We start from the raw sequence: 16,167 nt of genomic DNA on the forward strand, positions 1-16,167 counted from the left end.
TCAAACTGCTTTGGGGAAGCAGCACACCTGGCCAAGATTAAATTAAAATCAAAAGCCATTTGTGTGATTTTCCAGACATAGGGAGCACATCTCCCATCTCTCTTCTACATCTAAATTTGGCTTATCAAGTGTACCAGGATGGGGATAACAGTCTTATCAGTTCTGTACAATGCTTAACAAGCCAGTGCTCCAGTTGTGGAGGGAAAATGACAAATCAAGAGGAAGAGGAAGCGAACCAACCAGGTCCTTTAGGATAAAGCCTTCAAATCAAATAAAAAATATTTTCTTTCTATTATACGTCTGACTTGCTTCTCTGCATTTTAGTTTCTGCTGTGTGCTTCATTTCTTTTTATCCTTGCATTTCAGTCACATGATTTCTTTTCTTTTTTTTTTTTTTTGGCTGCATTTGCCATTTTGGGGACAGAGTGTTCTTCTTCTTCAGCACAAATGTAAACAGATGCGAAAGATGGAAATATTTATCTCATATAGAACTCCTCTCTCTGCCCATCATCTTGTCATGTCAGAAGAGTAGAGTGATTCTGTTGTGTCCTAATGAGTAAAAAAAAGTCAAAATCTCTGTTAGGCATATTAGCATTTTCATCATAGAATTCAATGCAAAACATTTAGCATGTTAGCCTCCAATGCATTTCTCTGCACTTATGACAGAATCTGTTTGAATTATTGATACACAGACCATATACAAGCTACAGAAATCTTGTTATCCAGTCATGTTTGATTTTAACGTGTAAGAGACTACAAGCACACGACATATATTATTTTATGTTCACCCTGTTTACACCATGAGTGCTATTATTTTGGTTCATGATGTGCAAATAAACTTATTTATAAAAATAAAAATACAATCATTATATTTTCCATTACATGCCCTGATAGACATTCTGCCCTTTTATATTTACATAATTGTATTACATATCATCGCTGTATCTCCCAAAATAGCAACATTACAGGAGAAGGGAATAACTTCTTAAGTTTCAGTGGAAGTCAATGTCAAAAGATTTTATTCCAATACATTTTGGAGCATTTCTATTGGTTTATTCATCATTAACTTTTAAGTATACATATATATTTATTACTTTCGGAAATTGTGAACGAATATGAGACAGTATTCGTATCAAATTCCATCAAAAGAAAACAACTTGTTATTATCTAATTCTTTGATAAACCTAGACAAACATCTATTTTGTGGCACTCTGTCTTAGTCTATTTCCTCTTGCCAATCTTCATATTTGTTCTACATCACTGAAAATCTCCACTTCACATTTTGTTCTGCAATGCCAGACAAGCCAGGAGCAGCTGTCCACACAGATAAGGGTGGAAGCAAATGACCCTCAACAATACCAACTCCTAGCCTGTCATCTACATATGACTATATTTAGCTTGCAATATTTCAGTGGAAATGTGTGGCAGCCAAACATACCTCAAGCTGCACTCTAAACAAAACAAGCAGCTTAAGGTGTCCGGTACATGGTGTAACAACACAAAACAGTGACTGTATTATAAGTGCAAGCACAGTGTAGGTACTACACAATAAAAAAAATCAACATTAAAGAGCAACAGAATAAGAATTTCACTCAGTACACACACAAAAATAAAAACATTCTGAGCTACATTTAATATTTATATATTTTTTGTGTGTTATACAGTATTCTATAATGCCTCACTGCCAGGTTTCCACCCCCCTTTTTTTGTTTTTGGATTTATTTTGATCTTTGTTTTTTTTTTGTGTGATTCCTGGTTTTGTTTACATTTTCACACGTGCTTGTCTCCTTATGCTTCATTAACCATGCCCCCCCAGTGTCATGTGATTATTTTGTCCTTGTGTTCATGCAGCCATGCCCTCTTCCTAATGTGTCATGTGACTTTCACAGGTGTTTTGTGTTTTTCATAGGACTTATAGGGCTGGTTCCTTGTCTTTGTTTCATGTCTACTGTTGAGGTAGTCTCTTTTTTTTTGGTTTTCGTTTACGTCTCTGTTGCTCCTAGTTTGCTCTACCTTGGTCCTTTGTTTCAGGTTTATTTATACTCCTATCTTTCTTTATGTTGGTTGTTTACTGAATATCTGTGTTCCTGACATTTTCTTATAGCATCCTCTTGCCTTTTTGTCTCTGAGTTTGTATTTTAATGCTTAGTTCCTGGTTTATTTATGTTAGGTATTAGTTTACTTGTTTTGTAATTGTATATGTGCTGTTTTTGTCTAGATTATAATGCCTTGGTCAGTTTAATTCTGTCTCTGTCTAGTGTAGGTATATGTATATTGTTTATCTCAGGTTTTAGGTTCTTTGTGTCCTGGTTAATTTAGTTCTTTATAGAACTAGATTTATTTAGGTCTAGTATAGGTTTATATATTGTTTATACTTAATGTTGATATTTCATTGGCATATTTTGTCTTAAGTTTAGTATGTGTCTCCTGTGTAGGGTGTTTTTCCCTGCAGTTACATTTTACTTTGTCCCTTGCACCTCAGTGTGACACTTGAGAACAAGTTTTATATTTTATTCCTATACAACTGTGTTTTTCACTATACCTGACATGTAAATACATCATACACTCACTGGAAGCCTCTCAATTGTCAATGACCCCTGATACCTGGATTAGCATAGAGATCACTATATAAATCTGACTGCAATAATACAGATATTTCATCTGATTATTTTAAAGAAAAGTGATTCTACAAAAAATCCAATTCAATCTGGATATGTATCCAATTCATAGACATTAAGTCAATTAAAATCATTTAGCTCCCATTGCAATTTGTTAGCACGTTTTACAAACTTTTAAACTGTGAAACTTGAATTTGGAGAAACCTGTTGTTACATTAGTTGTCGTGAACTTTTTAAATGGTTCTTGTAGGAGTGATTTATTGCAAACTGAAGGAAGCTTGTAATTAGGGGGTGATTCATTCTGACTGCAATATTACTTATGAGAACAACACTGTAGCTGTGAAGAAATCTGTCCAAAGTTTTCAGTTCTTCTATTTACAAACACATACACCATTTTATCTCTCAGAATGCTAAAGAAAGCCACCAATGATATGGCAAAACATCCTCTATCAACACATCCTTAGCAACTACTCAGATATAACTTTTATTGTTTCCCTGTTGACTGGGCTACAGTTCTATAGGGTTGTAGTAAGATCTGTCACTGAGACACCGTAGGACAAACGTCAACAAGGCAGGTGGGTGAACATTAGTACATGCTCCCTTTTGAGACGTGTAAAGTTACAACACATCTTTTAAACTTGCCATTTGTGACAGACACCTGCAGTGGCTATCATCACTCTACTTAACAAGAAGTGAAGAGCCATCATATACATCCAGAGAGACTGATTACATTAGTGATTTCTTAAACTCCTAGTCAACATTTTTTTTGCTGGGATTAATCCCCCAATCCTAGTTGAACTATCTCCAAGAAGAATGGGGGAAATGTGAACAAATGTGCATTAACTATTTCAATCATGAGCTGTAGCTGCAGTTACAAACAGCTGAGGATGTATCCGTTATCTCTTATTTCTGTCTTTAAAAAAGGACTGAATCAAGCAATGCACTTTTCCTGTATATGTAGTAGCTGCACCCTGGGTTGCAGAGTCTAATCTGATCATCATCATTCCATCACTACTACTCACTGTTACTAATACAAAACAGCTCCTCTAACCAGAAACATTCACTGCCATGGTTATTCTTTGTGGTTTAACTGTTTTGCCAAGAACATACCTGTTCTATGATGTTTCTTGTTTTTTCCTAGCCCTTCTAGAACCTGCCCAGTGACTCTCAAAAGCATTAACTTTACTGTTCTCCTATTTGTGAACATTGAGTATTAATACATTTTTATTTATTTATATTAATAAATTAACAAAATGGTTTTCAAAACTAGTTACATAAAATGACAAAACAACAGAAGAATATTTTAATTCTAATTTAGTTTTATATAAAAATTATGTAAAATGCATTTGTATATGCAGTATATAAAGTAATTGTTCTTATCCAGGCAACCATCTCATTGACACTGCCTTTAGGAGATTGCCAGTTTGACCTACTGCAATGGCTAGGGGCCAGTATTCCACAATCCCCAGGACTCACACAGGAGTGATAGCTGATGTAACTGAATCAGCAGTTACCATTCCCACTGCAAGCATATTGAGTTCTTCAATGATGCTGTGTTAGTAGTAGTGTAAAAATGCAGTGGTTGGCTTCACATGTCTCAGAGAAAAACAAGGGCTAGTGTTCACCCTCACACTGTGGGGGCACTGCATTATATGGGCAACCATAAATAGCAGTTGGAAACTGACTTATTATATACTTATTAAAGTAAAGAGCAAAATTATATGGAATCCTTAGGTATGTCAAATGATGCTTTAATCACATCAAGCATAAGCATGCCTATGTCATCATGGCAATGGCAAATTTTGTTTGCTCAAAAGAAGATAAACTTAATATTTATAAATATAATTACATAAAGCAAATCTTTAAATACAGAACACCAATCCCACTCTGCTCCACAAAGCCACAAACCACATTTTAAACCTCAATGTAAAGCACAACCAAGACAGTAACCGTAGGTTTACCACATAGGTTTTCCTTCCTCAATACAAAACATATATCAGGTCTAAAACCTTCCTATCCTGGTTTTCCTATGCTTTTCTCAATTCTATGGCTGGCTAATGGTATTTGATGTACTGTGTCTATCTGTCAGGGCCTCTGCTCTAGATGTCTGCAACGTAATGTCGCCTCGATCATGATGTCCAATGTCAGACACACAGCTGGGTGCATCTATTAACCGCACATCTTACTCGACAGCACTGAGAGCAGAAGACTAAAGGGAACAAATAACCAGGCCACAGTAAGGGACCAAAATACACACAGACTAGGCCATGATGCAAAGTTGCCCTTCAGTTTTGTTGTCATCTCTACTCAGCTCAGCAGCTCAGCAACATGCAATTTGTTCTTAAGGCACGCAATGTACAGGTAATATGAGGTTAATATGAAATGGTTAGTTGCTGAGACTACAGTACATTTGGAGATAAACACTCAAGCACTCCTACAGTAAATCTGACTAACCTTTACAACAGGTTGATATTTTTTAATTTTTATCAATAAAAGATTTTCCCAATGACCAACAATAATTTCCATAATCCATCCAAAATTGTCCACTTTCAATATCCACTACTGATTTCAGCTTCTTCTATGAAAGGTAGCCAGTTTGCATCTTAAGATTTTGCAGGACTGATAGTAAACATAAAAAACCTAACTGACATTCAAACGAAAACGGTTCAAAATATTTAGAGCATCACAATTAATCCTGTTGACCTTTCCCACAGAGCAGTGAAGCCACTATGCAGTGCTTATTTGCTTCAATAGAGTCGCTGGATTTATAAAGCCATTAAATTAGAGAGATATCATGATATATCACAAATCAGTATGGATATACATGTTGGTTTATAACAGGGGTAGACAATCTTATCCGCAAAGGTCCAGGGTGGCTGCTAGTTTTGGTTCCAACCAAACAGGAGGTCACATGATTAGTTGTTTTACTGAGACCAGCTAATTAAAGGAGTGAAATCTGGTGTGCTCTGGCCTGAACGGACAAAAATCCAGCGGCCACACCAGCCCTTTGAGGCTAAGATTACCCTCCCATGGTTTATATTCAAGAGGTGTCTTGAATCACTTACTAATTATAACAGCATTAATATGTATATTTTTCATATCAGCTGATGATAAACTTTCTTGAACAACATATCAATGAACATAAGCTTCTAAAAAAAGTCTATCATGCTCAGAATAAGGAACAAATAAATACCTTACAACATGTTGGCACAAAATTTGAGTGTATTGTTTCAGGAATGTTACAGAAGAGAAGTTGGGTTCTTTCTGTTTTTTCCTCCAGTATCTGAATGAGTATTTTCTGTATACATGTGTCCAATGGTGACACCCGAACTCTCTAATTAAAACATCCACACTAATGAAGGGAGTCTTAAAAATACCTTAAAATAATAGATGGGGAGGAGCGGTTGGGGTCAATATTACTCAATTTTCCATTTACTCCACATGTAACCAATCAGCAAAGACATGTTTAGCTACAGTTCCTAATTGACAACTTTAATTATGGTTGTGCTTAATGGCACACTATGGCTTAATGTGAACTAAAAAATAGTGCGTTCACAAAACAATTTGGGGATTTCACAGAAAATATTTGGATGCATACTCATTTCTTGAGTATGCTAGCAACTTTAGCTTTCGGGCTCCAGTTTTAAACTAAAGAGAGATACGTCTTGCCTGATCAACTACATCTGGGGTAAGTGGCTGTAAAGTAATGGTTTCATACATACATACATCTTCTTTTCCGCTTTTCCATTTCAGGGTCGCGGTGGTAATGGTTTCCCATTTCTTCAAAAAAATCTAAATCTCCGCTCCTTTTCATATTTTTATTTAGACATTATCTGTATGTTTTATGATGAATGTGCTCTGAACTGGTGCAGCGAGAATAACAGCCATTTATCACCTATTTGAGAGAAATTTGTTCTCAGAGTTCTCAGATCTTCCGTTGAATTTCAGTTGGGTGGGACTCATTTCAGATTAAGTGACATCCAATCTGTACCAATGAAAGTTTGCGTCACTCACCTCGTTAAAGAAATTGTTTTTCAGCATATTCAGCCTCTAAAGCTCTCTGAAGACTTTCTCAAGGGAACAGATGAAAATGAAATTCTCAGTATAATATCATTGGTGCTCTCAATCCACTACGGAGGTTACGGTGTTTACGTTGCCATGGTGATGGCACTATCAATCATTCTGACATGGCCTTGCGGTTCTGAGTGGGCGACAATTTGAGGTTTTTTAAATTAACAGCTGAATATTATTGCATTCTAAAAATAGTATATACCAGCCCTATACTATATACAATTTGTATCCAAAATGTCAATAAAATATTTTACTGTCATCATTTCCACCTCTGTAGCGCCCCTCTGGTTCAACTCTGTTATAGGCATAGATAACAGATGATGTAGAGCAGGTGTAGATGTCGACCACATGACACATTCTGCATGCCAATATTTTATTGGCAAATATAACAGAGTTTAACCACCTCGATGACACCCACCCATTTGCGCTTATTTTTTTATGTTGAATTAAAGGTGAAGTTGCTCTTTAAAAATCTTAAAATAACAGTTTAAATCTTAAAACTAAACAGTTTTTAAAAGATTGGCTTCTTTGGAATATGAATCCAATATATTTACGTGGATGAATTAAAATTAACGACACAGATCGTTTGTCTTAAGTAGTTGTTTGACTATAATCAGGGTTCAAGTCATGAATAGTGCTTATCTTGAGGAGGAAACAGTCTGTGGCTAAATGATTGGAAAAAATTGCATTATTTTTATGTTCCAATAGTAATAACTTTAGTTTTAATCAAATCAACAAACCACTAGGCAGTTTACCTTACCTTCAGCCTGCCATGGCATACTATGTGAAAACTGCTCTGATAACATGCATATTACACACAGATACTCAGACACTCTCTCTCTCTGTTTCTCTCTCACACACACACCACACATACGTATGCTCGGAAGATGACCTTGAAAGACTTTTCCTTTCCCTCTTTAAGTATGAGTAGGTCACACTGATTTCTGAGTAGAGGCTTGTTTTTATTCCTGATCACTGGATTGTAAATGGAAACCCACAGAACTGAACGTCTACGTTTTGTTTACCCCTGGCAGCACCCGAGGGAGAGCGAAATCTCTTATGAAAATACTTGACTGCCTTGTTCAAGTCTCTGGGTTAATATGGGGCCATGCCTCCACACACTCACCAGCTGCACCACCCTTGGATCAATGCTTGTAGCAGCTCTGTAGAGTGTGATTATCCAGTTGCGTGCCCATATGCAATAAATAAACAAGATTCAAGCCAATATGGCACAACATGATTGTACAATGTTTTGGTCCAGGAAATACAACAGGATTCACACGCATTGCTGTTATTGTAGGTGAATAGCCCTTGGAAAATCTGTCTGTCTTGAACCCTGCTATTAAAACCCTCTTATTACAGGTGTCGAGGCAGATCTACTGCACATTGTCAGGTGTTTGTTGAGCACTAACAGTAGCCTGTGTTTACCTTTAGCTTGGTCTACTGTTGTAATCTTTTAGCAAACACTGAGAACTGAGTGTCTGTAATTGGAAACGTTTCTTACCGATTTCCGCGGTCGGTACGGAATGACAGAATCGGATGGGGTCTTTGCAGCTGGAAAAGCCACCGGAATAGTCCAGAAACACTGCTGTTCAGAAGCCTGCTGAAGGAAATTTGACAAAGAAGCAGCGAAGGTCCTACAAACGAACAAAACCCATTTCCTCAGCGAACTGTTTCTTCTTCTCGGTTTGTTACATTAGGCGACGTTTGGCGACGTTAGTCCGCGTGCCCTTTTACAAATGACAACATCCGAGCGACGTGAGCTTTAAACGGCGGCGACCCTCAAAGGTGTGAAACCGGACAGCGGTGCGCTTCCTGAACGGCGCGGTGTTAAACAGGAGTCAAGACCGTCCCTCAGCACCGCACCAGCTCCTCCGCGGATGTCAACAGACACACACACACACCCATACACACTCAACCGAGCTCCGGCTTTCGTCAGTGTCCTTCTCAACGCTGGTCACATGGTCACCTCGCTGTAATCAAATAGGACGCTGCATGCGGTCCTACCTCTGTTTCTCTTTATTTACTGAAGAGTTATTCAGTTTTATATGTTTATAACAGGCCTAATTTTGCTACAAACCCAATAATGTTGTTATTATCTCAGTCTCGAACATTTCCTGTCATTATCAACAATCTCCAAAATTCTCAGAAAGTCCAACCTCCCAGTTATTGTTGGTACATCACTCAAACTTTCAGTAGCTCAGGGAGGTTTTGTCAACAGGTTAAATGTTGGCCACACGTGGATGCAGTCCAGGGAACATAGGGGCCACCTGGGTTGCATATGAGCCCCATACATTAAGGTAACAGGTTGCCCATATTTATCAGCCATAGCTCAATCCGTCCAATAACGTACCAACCCACCCAGAGTGCATGCCCATCTTGAATCTGCACCTGTGGTTCCCACTACAGTGGGCTTGCGAGACTTTACCTGTTAGCATCTTAACATAAAAGGCCCATATGTTAAGTAGCACAAAATCTAGAAGCACACAAAGCATTACATTTGAAATATCTTTGATCTTCTTTTCCAGCGTGGCAATAATCCTTTTAGGATGGTGGGTTTATGTAGAATTATGAGTCTTGCCCAAGGACTCTTAATGGTAGTATAGTGTTCCTGCTCAAGTTGGGGAATCCTAGTGGAGCTGTGTTACTCACTATGCTATTATTAATAAACATGTTTGTAACGTAGACAAGTTTGAGAAATGGCAGAATATACATATCTGCATTCTTTAAAAAACTAACTTTTACATCAATCACTTTAATAACACTTGATGTAAGAGCGGCAGGCTTTCTTGCCAAATAAAGGGAACAACAGAAGCTGCTAATACTGTGGCTAGTTAGTCTCTGTAAAGAGTTTTCTTTCTGAACTGTGTTTGTTTGTTTGACTCTGCATGGTGATCAATAACAATAACAGATTTTTTCCCCGATTAATGCCTGCAGTTTACTTATTCATTTATTATAATATATATATATATACATTTATTTATTTTCTGTAACTAGAATTTTATTGATAAATATACTAAAATATAAGATATTTTGCCACAAAATATTCTAAATGTACTAAATGTACAAAATAAGATAGCAATGGCTGAGAGTGATATGAAGGAATGAACCAAGATTCAAAAAGAGGAACCTGTCAACAGACGGTCAACAACGGAAATGAGAAAGAACATTTAGCAAAACCATCGGTTCTAGTTTCAGTAAATGCACATTTTGGACATTTTCTTTATGAAACCAAATTATATCTATATATAAAATGATAGTGATTGTAGAAACATGGATATTATACCTGATCATTGTGAGTGTGTGTGCTTTGTAGAATCTACAGTTACCGACTACTGTAAATATTGCTCTGCATAATTTATTTGCCCCTTTTCAACTTGTTCTTTAACTAGGGGTGCCGTATGTGGAGAAATGTTAGGATGATTCTAAGGGCCAGTGATTGTCAGGGGGTCTAGAATATTTTGCTTTTATTTTAATTAACTTTTATTTTCAGGTCTGTAACCACTTATTCAGTTCTGGGTCTTGGTGGATCCCACACAATTTAAAATGTTAATTCTTTCATTTTCTTGTCCTGCAAAAAGTAAACATCCAGAGTCTCCACACTGCCTGATTTGCCTCCTCTTCTGTTCACATGAACTTGTTCAATCCACCCTCAAAACAGGTGTGAATTATATTTTGCAAGCAGCGTACAGCAACATGGAAGTGAAGCATTTTGTAAAAAGGAAGAAGACATACAGGAGATAAAAAATAAAATGTGACAGGATGCAACCCAGTTTTTCAAGAACGGTGGGTGTAGTCTTTTAGCTGACATTTCAACAATGCACTCAAAGGTTTTAGCAGCTTTTCACACTAAACGAAATGTACCTGCCTCTGCCCTGTGCCAGGACCGGCAAAAGCAGTTTCAGACTCTGGAGCCCTGCCTCCTCATCCCCATATCACAGCCCTACAACCAAATGATGGAGGTGATGAATAGCACTGTTTTGAATGACTTGTCAGTTGGCATAATTACAGGGACATGATTTAAACATTGTAATAACTTTTCCATACCCTGCTGCAAAATAGAAGAACATGTCTTATGCTGGTCTATGTTGGTTGATGCTAGTCTAGTCTTGGTGTGGTTCTGGTTTAGCTGCTCACCAGTGCTGGTTGTGCAGCATAACAGCACCCAAAACATAATATAAAATGTTTTTGAGCATGTGAGTGAATGTATGAGTGTGTGTCACCCCGCGATGGACTGGCGCCCCCTCCAGGGTGTGTTCCTGTCTTGTGTCCAGTGATTCCTGGTAGGCTCCAGACCCACTGTGACCCTGAACTGTATAAGCGGTTACAGGCAAGGAATGAATGAATGGTTGCATGCCTTGCTTGCAACAGATGGCAACTAATAGTTTACTAATATTCCTACCTTCAGGAAACAGACCAACAATGCATCATTTTAGTGAATTCAGTAAACAAACAAACCAACTAACTAAAACTTATTATTGCACACTATCAAAATTTCATTGTTTCTTTCATTTCCTTACATTTTATGTATGAATCTGGAATGTTTGACTTAAAGCTGTGCAATAGAAATTGAGTTATCATCACATATTGTTGTTCTGCCTAAAAGAACCACATGCATCTCCAAAATAGCAACTTTACATACAAAATATGATAAATTCATTAAAAACAAAAAATTAATTTTGAACTGCTGTGGCTACTTCCCTTGGGTTCATCTATTGTAAAAATTGCATAGAGTTTATAGAGTAATGCAGAAAATTGTAAATGAGAAAGAATGGAGATACATGGCTTTGTTTGGACAGAGATATCATTATAATCATTATGCATTTGTATTGTCTAAAATTAATATTATTTATTTTATGTGTTTGTAAACAGTTGAAAGAGTTCCTTCGTCACTAAACTCTGCTGTTATGTGACCTCTGACATTTTAATGGAATCTGTATGGGATAAGGGTGGCGCAGCAGGTAGTTTCATAGTCCCACAGTTCCAGGGACCTGGAGGTTGTGGGTTCAAGTCCCACTCCCGGTGGTTTTCTGTGAATAGTTTGGTGGGTTTCCTCCGGGTGCTCCAGTTTCCTCCCACGGTCCAAAAACACACGTTGGTAGGTGGATTAGTGACTCAAAAGTGTTTGTGAACTTGTACGTGTGAGTGTATGTCGCCTTGTGAAGGACTGGCGCCCCCTCCAGGGTGTGTTCCTGCCTTACACCCAGAGATTCTGGGTGGGCTCCAGACCCACCGCAACCCTGAATTTGATAAGCAGTTACGGAAAATGAATGTATGGGATAAACATTCAGTTAAACATTTTTTCAGCAAATAATTAGGGTTCTGTTGTCTTGGTTTGGGAGATTCACAATAAACATTCTCTCACTCATATAATAACATCTAATAATGATATGGGTGATATGAAGAACAATGATGGTTTACAAGCTTAAAACAGAGCAATATATTAAATATATATTAAATACATATTAAAACAAACCAAACCTTCTACTTTGTGTAAGATATAAATGCCCAGTGAGATGGCATTACCATATGGACGACTTTATGTACAACACTAGCACAGTTTAGAGGATTAGCTTCACACGTTCACACATCACGCCTGCTGTGTGGTCAGAAAAGGGTGGATCTTAGAAGTCAGTGTGTGTATGTGTTATTGTATTTAGTATTCTTGTTTGCTGTATTATTATGTAAGCTGAAACAGCCACTGGTCAGAGAGGGCTAGTGGTTTCTCTAGGCAACATTTCACACTCTGGTGCACATAACACTGAAGTCTCTGGTCTGCAGCTGCAGCCACAGAGATATGGCAGCATGTACACTGGAAAGGCATGAGCAAATCTTAAAAATACTGCAGTCATCCATATGGGGATTTGTGTAACATCTGAAGGCCAAAATAAAAATGGAATGCAAAATGTGAATAGCAAAAAAATGTAACATAAAACAATGAATCAGTTCAATTAGTTCATTCATTAATTTGTTAATTCATACCTTCATTCATCTTCTGGGCATGCTTCATCCAAATAAAGGCCAGGGCGGGTCCAGAGCCTAGCCTGCATTTTTTTAGTGGGAACCAAGAATGCACACTGGGAAAGGCTGCGATGCACTGCAGTCCTGTTGTGACAATCTGTGAGGAGTTTGGTGTGTTCTCCCCGTGTCCACACGGGTTTTCTCTGGGTGCTCCAGTTTCCTCCCACAGTCTAAAACCACATGTTGGTAGGTGGATTGGCGACTCAAAAGTGTCCCTAGGTTTGAATGTATGAGTGAATGTGTCGCCCTGTGAAGGACTGGCGCCCCCTCCGGGATGTGTTCCTGCCTTGCACCCAGTGATTGTGGGTGGGCTCTGGACCCACAGCAACCCTGAACTGGATAAATGGTGGCAGGCAATGAATGAATGAATGAATGAATGGACTTCAGTCTCCTTCTACACCAGCAAGGTTATAACACACCTACATGTTTGTAGACACCCTTTTATAATTAATTTAAGATAAAAGTGCACCCATTTTGGACACAGGTGTTCAGTTGTTCATGCACAGCTTGTACCTCCATAGAAAATCATAAAATGAAAACCTTAAGCTTGTGTGAGTGTGCTTCAGAGAATCCTACATTATTTTATGCATTTCTGTGGAGATTACAAAATATGTCTTTGCACAATTGAGAATGAATGTACCCAGTAGCTAAATTCACTGACAAAAATGTGGACATATAGTGTACAAGTAACTTTTATATGCCATAATGTCATTTCATTTTCAATGTATTTGCATGTGACTTAATTATGTTTGGGCTGGAAAAAGTAAGGCTTGCAGCAGCCAGTATTTCTAGTTGGTCTCTTATTCAAGAGCTAACCAGGCTAATCCTTACTAAGCATTTGAAATCAGACAATGTCTAATTATTCATGTTATTAATCCCAATTTAACATATTATTTGACAGCAAAGTTTTTTATCCATAGTCATCCATCATGCACCATGCATGATCTGTTGTCTGCTTTTTGTTGACTTGCTAATGCTTGAGATGCTAATGCAACACAGTCTTAAACATAGTTATCTCTTTCACTTTTTCTTACCCTGTACTTTTATGACTTGTTTTAATCTGTTAAATCAACATTTACTACAATTATTCAGGTCCCTATGTTTAAATGAATAATCCTAGTCTGAAGTGTCAGATATTTAACAAGTTTCTATCTTTTGACAATTACAATTTATTCAGCAAATTTTTACTACAATTCCCAGCATACACCACATTAGCATTAGCCAGTTAACCAGAAAAAACACTTAACCCTCAAATATCTGCCAAAAAGTGCTTGTAGTTTTAAATCCTCCCAACTTCAACATATATCATGTAAGGTTGTCTACTTAGAAAATTTCACTCTCAAGACCGTTGTAGTACAGAGAAGGCAACACTATTCAACCATAATTTCAGAATGGCTTTTTTTTTTTTTTTTTTTTTAAAAAACACTGAATGGATGTCCAGTGGTCAGTTCCTGATTTTTTTTTTCCAAAACATAGCATGGGTGACAAAGGTCCTTGAGAAAACCTGAAGCTGTCTGAACAGCTCTTCTCATTCTGGCACATCAGCAGTGACGAAGGAAACATCACATCCCTAACACTGCATGAGTCTTCCTGAGTAGCAGGGGATCTAGCAGACCACTTTGGAAAATTAATGAGGTACTTATTTTGTAAGAGGGGGATGTGCTGGATTCCTTTTGTCTTTGAGAAATAGACTGAATAAACACGCTGCCAATTTTGTGCTGCTCCAAATTAACACATGAAAAATGATGTACTTATTGAGAACTGTCAGAGACTGAAAGGTACTAGAATAGCCCACAATAATGTGGTAATTGCATACATTCTGGAAAATACTGTATGCTGTTTGATTTTCCAGTACCGAAGCTGTAGACCCTCCACAGAAAATTTAACAATGGGAATAACCACAAATGTGAACAAATATGTCAAAAAGCAGTAAAATTTCTTATTTACATTAGTCCCTCAATGATGACTTTGACATAGTTTCACATTTATTTAAATACATTTTCAAATGTTTACATATCACAGTATATATTCACTTATATCTAAATATATGTCTAGCTCACCAAGTACTTTGAGCAGCTTTGACCAGCAAGAATGTATTACATCATCACCATCACGATTTGCCCATCCTGGTAACAAAGCTGGTCTTTACTGGATTTTTTTCACCAGGGAGAATTGATCATTTATATCAAATAATATTCCCAAAAATGGATAACAAATATGTTTTTTTTGTGTAGTCTTTATTACTGTATGAGAAGTTAGCTCCAGTATCTAGGCCAGATAAAGGCCAAATGCTCTTCTTACAATAAGATTCCTTACAATTGAATGATTTCTGGAGGGTGTTTAAAATCAGCACATTGTCGACCTCTAGAGGCGAGATGTGGTTTACTTTTAGAATCACGATATAAAATGTGTAAAAACAAAATTTATCTCAAACATTTGATAAGTTAATGAGTGAAATAAAAATACAAATACAAATTGTTACATAATGTAGAGTTACAGGAGGAACCACTGAAACTGTATTCATTTTTAAAAGAATAAAAGATGATCTTTTAACAAGCCTGTGTTTGCTGGTTTTTCTCAAAGCCCTCGTATATTGTATCAGGATTGGGGAGTAACCAAATGTTCTAGTGAGCACTTACACCCAAGAAAAGCATGACTGCACTGGAGGGTGCATGTAATTAGATTTTCTTTTTAGACGCAGCAGGTAGGTGTCGCAGTCACACAGCTCCAGGGGCCTGGAGGTTGTGGGTTCGATTCCCGCTCCGGGTGACTGTCTGTGAGGAGTTGGTGTGTTCTCCCTGTGTCTGTGTGGGTTTCCTCAGGGTGACTGTCTGTGAGGAGTGTGGTGTGTTCTCCCCGTGTCCGCGTGGGTTTCCTCCGGGTGCTCCGGTTTCCTCCCACAGTCCAAAAACACACGTTGCAGGTGGATTGGCGACTCAAAAGTGTCCGTAGGTGTGAGTGTGTGAGTGAATGTGTGTGTGTGTGTGTTGCCCTGTGAAGGACTGGTGCCCCCTCCAGGGTGTATTCCTGCCTTGCACCCAATGATTCCAGCTAGGCTCTGGACCCCCCGCGACCCTAAATTGGATAAGCGGTTACAGATAATGGATGGATGTAAGAAGAGCCAAAAAACAGATGTAAAGTGGTCATGAAGATCAGCTTATTCTAAAGGTATGCAACACTCCACGGAAAATAAAGAGTGCAGTGTATGACAGAAAATAAGGCAAAGTATGATCGGAAACAGGTTAACAGGCAAATTGGTAACAGTTTTTTTTCCCATGATTATATATTAAATGAGCATTAATAAAAGTCTCATTCATGTACAAACAAGCCCCATTCTGCACGTATTACAAGTGTGGCTTTGTAGTAAGAAACTGCAGGTTCTAGAGAGTGTTTGGATTTGTGTTTGTATCATTCAGACTTTTCAACCGGAATGTAATATTAAAATCTCTTAAAGTTA

General features: G+C 37.8%; 1 protein-coding gene across 1 annotated transcript in view; it reads right to left on the reverse strand.

The window, feature by feature from the left end:
- LOC136677288 (inositol polyphosphate 5-phosphatase K-like) overlaps positions 1-8,519 on the reverse strand; it is a 30,539-nt gene extending 22,020 nt beyond the window's left edge. Inside the window, exon 1 of the mRNA XM_066654783.1 lies at positions 8,194-8,519. The gene's annotated coding sequence lies outside the window, so the exon portion shown is untranslated. The remainder of the gene's footprint in view (positions 1-8,193) is intronic.
- Between the last annotated feature and the right edge of the window lie 7,648 nt (positions 8,520-16,167).

The sequence above is a fragment of the Hoplias malabaricus genome, chromosome X2 (assembly GCF_029633855.1).
Source record: "Hoplias malabaricus isolate fHopMal1 chromosome X2, fHopMal1.hap1, whole genome shotgun sequence".
In the NCBI taxonomy this organism is placed as follows: Eukaryota; Metazoa; Chordata; class Actinopteri; order Characiformes; family Erythrinidae; genus Hoplias; species Hoplias malabaricus.